Genomic DNA, 6,000 nt, shown 5'->3' with positions numbered 1-6,000 from the left:
CCAAACACTTAAAGAAGAGTTAATTCCAATTCTTCTCAAACTATTACAAAAGTAAAAAAGAAAGGAAACTGCCAAATTCATTCTGTAAGGCCAGCATTACACTAATACCAAAACCAGAGACAGACTCCACTAAAAAGGAAAATTACAGACCAAATCCCTGATGAACATGGTAACAAAAATTCTTGAAAAGGTACTAGAAAATTGAATCCAGCAATACATTAAAAGCAGCATTCAACATAATCAAGTGGGCTTTATTACTGAGTTGCAAAGGAAGTTCAATATTTGGAAATCAATCAACATGATAATCACATTAATAAAAGAAAGAAAAAACATACAATCCTTTCAATAGATACAGAAAAAACATTTGACAAAGTAAAACTTCCATTCATGACAAAAACCCTCAACAAAGTCAAGTTAGAGGGAACATACCTCAACATAGTAAAGGCCGTATATGAAAAAACCCACAGCTAATTAATCATCCTCAATGGGGAAAAAACTGAGAGCTTTTCCTCTAAAGTCAGGAACAAGCCAAAGATGTCCACTCTCAGCACTTTTATTCCATATAGTACTGGAAGTCCTAGCCACAACAATCAGACAATGAAAAGACATAAAAAGAATCCAAATGAGCAAGAAAGAAATCAAACTTTCATTATTTGCAGATGACATGATACTCTATATAGAAAACTCAAAAGACTCCACCAAATAATTGCTAGAACTGATAGACAAATTCAGTAGTCACAGGATACACAATCATGTACAGCAATCTGTTGTATTTCCATATACCAATAATGAAGCGGCAGAAAGAGAAATCAAGGAATCAAATCCGTTTACAATTGCACCAAAAAACCATAACATACCTAGGAATAAACCTAAAGAGGGGAAATACCTATACTCTGAAAAGTATAAAACACTGATGAAAGAAATTGAAGATGACACAAAGAAGTAGAAAAACATTCCATGCTCATGGATTGGAAGGACAAATATTGTTAAAATGTTTATATTACACTAAGCAATCTAAACATTCAATGCAATCCCTATCAAAACACCACCAGCATTTTTCACAGAGCTAGATGAAACAATCTTAAAATTTGTACAGAACCACAAAAGACCCTGAATAGCCAAAGCAATTTTGAAAAAGAAAAGCAAAGCTGGAGGCATCACAATTCTTAACTTTAATTTATATTACAAAGCATAGTGATCAAAACAGTATGGGATTGGCACAAAAATAGACACATAGATCAATGGAACAGAATAGAAAACTCGGAAATGAACCCATAACTATATGTTCAATTAATCTTCAACAAAGCAGGAATGAATATGCAGTGGGTTAAAGACAGGATCTCCAAAAACTGGTGTTGGGAAAACTAGACAGTAACATGCAAAAGAGTGAGACTGGACCACTTACTTATACCACAGACAAAAATAAATTCAAAATGGATTAAAGACCTAAATGTGAGATGGGAAACCATCAAAACCCTAGAGGAGAACACAGGTAGTAACCTCTTTGACATTGGCCTTAGCAACTTCTTTCTATATATTTCTCCTGAAGCAAGAGAAACAAAAGCAAAAAACAAACAAACAAACAAACACTATTGGGACTTCATCAGAATAAAAAACTTATGCACAGAGAAAGAACCAATCAACAAAACTATAATGCAACCAATGGAATGGGAGAAGATATTTGCAAATAATGTATCTGATGAAGGGTTTGCATCCAAAATCTATAAAGAACTTAGAAAATTCAACACCTAAAAACCAAATAATCCAGTTAAGAAATGGTCAGAAGACATGAATAAACATTTTTCCAAAGAAGACATACAGCTGGCTAACAGACATATGAAAAGATGCTCAATATCACTTATCATCAGGGAAATACAAATCAAAACCACAATGAGATATCACCTCACACCTGTCAGAATGGCTAAATTCAACAACACAGGAAAGAACAGGTGTTGGCAAGGATGTAGGGAAAGGAGAATCCTCTTACACTGTTGGTGGGACTCCAAACTGAGTCAACTACTCTGGAAAACAGTATAGAATTTCCTCAAAAAGTTAAAATTAGAACTACGTTATGACCCAGCAATTGTACTACTAGGATTTTATCCAAAGAATACAAAAAAACACTAAGTTAAAGGATACATGCACCCCTATATTTATAGCTGCATTATCTACAATAACCAAATTATGGAGACAGACAAAATGTCCATTGATGAATGGATAAAGGAGAGGTGGTGTATATATACAAAATGGAATATTATTCAGCCATAAAAAAGAATTAAATCTTGTCATTTGCAATGATGTGTCTGGAGCTAGAGGGTATTATGCCAAGGGAAATAAGTCAGTCAGGGAAAGACAAATACAATATGATTTCATTCATATGTGAAATTAAAAAACAAAACAAATGATCATAGGAAAAAAAGAGGGAGAGAGTGGTCAACCAAAAAACAGACTCTTACTTTTAGAGATCAAACTGGTGGTTACCAAAGAGCAGATGGATGGGGGGGGGGTTTGAAATAGGTGATGGGTATAAGGAGTGCACTTGCTGTGATGGGTACCAGGTGTTATATGGAAGTGTTGAATTACTAAATTGTATATACCTGAAACTAACTTTAAGGTGTATGTTAACTAACTGGAATTTAAATTAAAACTTATTAAAAAAAGAAAGAAAAGAAAGAATTGCTAAAACTTCCTTAACCTAGAGAAGGAAATAGACATCCAGGTCCAAGAAATTTCCAAATAAGATGGACCCAAGAAGACCCACACCACATACATAATAATTAAAATGTCAGAGGTTAAAGATAAGGAGAGGATTTTAAAAGCAGCAAGAGAGAAAAAAACACATTACCTACGAGTGAAAACCTATAATGCTATCAGCTGGCTTTTCAGCAGAAACTGCTGGCCAGGAAGAAGGCGCATGATATATTCAAAGTGCTGAAAGAAAAAAACCTACCACCAAGAATACCCTACCAGACAAGGTTATCATTCTAAGTTAAAGGTGAGATAAATACTTTCCAAGACAAATAAAAGATAAAGGAGTTTATCACCACTAAAACAGTCTTAAAAGAAATGCTAAAGAGCTATGGCTAAAATTAACAACACAAAAAATGAGAAGTTTTGGTGAAGATGTGGAGAAAAGGGAATGCAAAATGTATAGCCACTCTGGAAAACTGTATGGAGTTTCCTCAAAATGTTAGAAATAGAATTACCCTATGATCCAGCAAGCACAGTACTAGGATTTACCAAAAGAATGCAAAAGTACTAATTTGAAGGGATACATGCACCCTAATGTTTATAGCAGCATTATCTAGAATAGACAAATTATGACCAGACCCTGCATGTCCATTGAGTGATGAATGGGTAAAGAAGATGTGGTATATACATACAATGAAATATTACTCAACCATAGAAAAGAATGAAGTCTTGCCATTTGCAACAATGTGGATGGAACTAAAGAGTATCATACTAAGTGAAATAAGGCAGAGAAAGACAAATACCATATAATTTCACTCATAAGGGGAATTTAAGAAACAAAACAAATGATCCTGGGGGGAAAAGAGAAAGGAAAACCAAGAACTGGCTCTTAAGTATAGAAGAAACCAATGATTACAAGAGGGGTGGTGGGGGAAATATGTGTTAAATAGGTGATGGGGAAAGAAGCGGCATGTTATATTCCAATGTGCTAAATAGGAAAAATATGCAGCCAAGAATACTTAATTCAGGAAGGCTGTTATTCAGAATAGAAGGAGAGATAAAGAGTTTCCAGGACAAATGAAACTAAAGGAATTCATGAACACTAAAACAACCCTGCAAGAAATATTAAAGGGGACCCTTGGAGCAAAGACAGAGCCCAAAAGTAACAAAAAACAGAAAGGAAAGAGACTATCTACAGAAACAGCGACTTTACAAGTAATACAATGGCACTAAATTCATATCTTTCAATAATTATTCTGAATGTAAATGAACTAAATGCTCCAATCAAAAGACACAGGGTATCAGATTTGATTTAAAAAAAAAAAACAAGACCTATTGATATGCTGTCTACAAAGACTCATTTTAGACCCAAAGATACCTCCAGATTGAAAGTAAGAGGGTGGAAAACCATTTATCATGCTAATGGACATCAAAAGAAATCTGGAGTATGAATCCTTATATCAGACAAACTAGATTTTAAACCAAAACTGTAATAAGAGATGAAGAACACTATAATAAAAGTGTCTATCCAACAGGAAGAACTGACAATTGTAAATATTTATGCCCCCAACTTGGTAGCAGCCAGATATATAAATCAATTAATAGCAAAAACTTAAAGAAACACATTGATAGTAATATAATAATAGTAGGGGATTTTAGCACCACTCACATAAATGAACAGATAATCTAAGCAGATCAACAAGGAAACAAGGCCTTTGAATGACACACTGGGCCAGATGGACTTCACAGATATATTCAGAGCATTCCATCCTAAAGCAACAGAACAAACTTTCTTCACAAGTGCACATGGAACATTCTCCAGAATAGATCACACACTGGGTCACAAATCAGGTCTCAACTGGAACAAAAAGATGGAAATTATACCATGTATATTTTCAGATCACAATGCTATAAAATTTGAACTCAATCACAAGAAAAAATTAAGGAACACAGATACATGGAGGTTAAAGAGCATCCTACCAAAGAATGAATGGGTTGACCAGGAAATTAAAGAAGAATTTTTAAAAATACATGGAAGTAAATGAAAATGAAAACATGACAGTTCAAAACCTATGGGATACGGCAAAAGCAGTCCTAAGAGGGAAGTACATATAGCAATACAGGCCTTACTCAAGAAACAAGAGAAGTCTCAAATACACAATACTTTACCCTTAAAGGACCTGGAAAAAGAATTGCAAATAAAGCCTAAATCCAGCAGAAGAAGAGAAATAGTGAAAATTAAATACAGGATTTCCAAATATATTCTCCCATTGTGTGGGTTGCCTTGTTACTCTGTGGTGTTTTTTGATGCACAGAAGTTTCTAATTTTCATGAAGTCCATTTTTTTTTTTTTTTACTTTTGTTACTGGTGTCTTTGATGTTATAGCCAAGAAATCATTGCCAAATTCAATATTGTGGAGCTTTTGCCCTGTGTTTTCTTTTGTTTTTCTTAGAATACTTTTATAGTTTTATTTCTTATGTTTAAATCTTTGATCGTTTTGAGTTAATTTTTGTTCATGGTGTTGGGCAAGGGTCTAATTCCATTCATTTGCTTATGGATATTGTTTTTCCAGCACCATTTGTTGTTAAGATTGTCATTTCCCCATTGAATAGTCTTGTCACTTTTCTCAATAATTCAACCATATATGTGAGGGTTTATAGGTGAGGGTTTATATCTGGACTCTATATTAATCCATTGGTCTACATGTCTATCAATACCATTTTTTTATTTCTGTAGATGTGTAGTTAGTTTTGAAATCAAGAAGCGCAAGTCCTCCAATTTTGCTCATCTTTTTAAAAATTATTTTGGCTATTTGAATTTTAGGATATATTTTCCCATTTCTTCAAAAATGTCATTTTGATTTTGATGGGAATTGCATTGAATCTGTAGACTTCTGTGGGTAGTATCTGCATCTTAATATTAAGTCAACCAACCCATGAGCATGGATGTCTACTTATATCTTCTTTAAACTTCTTTAAGCAATGTTTTGTAGTTTTAATTATACTTCTTACACCTTCTTGGTTGTTTATTCATGAGTATTTCATTCTTTTTGATACTATTGTAAATGGAACTGTTTTCTTTTTTGGATTTTTCATTGTTAAGTGTATAGAAATGTAACTGATATTTTGGGTATTGATTTTGTATCCTGCTGTTTTGCTGAATTTATTAGATCTAACAATTTTGGGGGGCATCTTTAGGATTTTGTATGTATAAGATGATATCATCTGTGAATAGAGATAATTTTTCTTTGCAATTTGGATGCTTAATTTATTTTTCTTGCCTAATTGCTCTGGCTAGAACTTCCAGGA

Source organism: Ursus maritimus, unplaced genomic scaffold (genome assembly GCF_017311325.1).
Source record: "Ursus maritimus isolate PB19 unplaced genomic scaffold, ASM1731132v1 scaffold_28, whole genome shotgun sequence".
Classification (NCBI taxonomy): domain Eukaryota; kingdom Metazoa; phylum Chordata; class Mammalia; order Carnivora; family Ursidae; genus Ursus; species Ursus maritimus.
Note: the sequence above shows the minus strand (reverse complement) of the source record.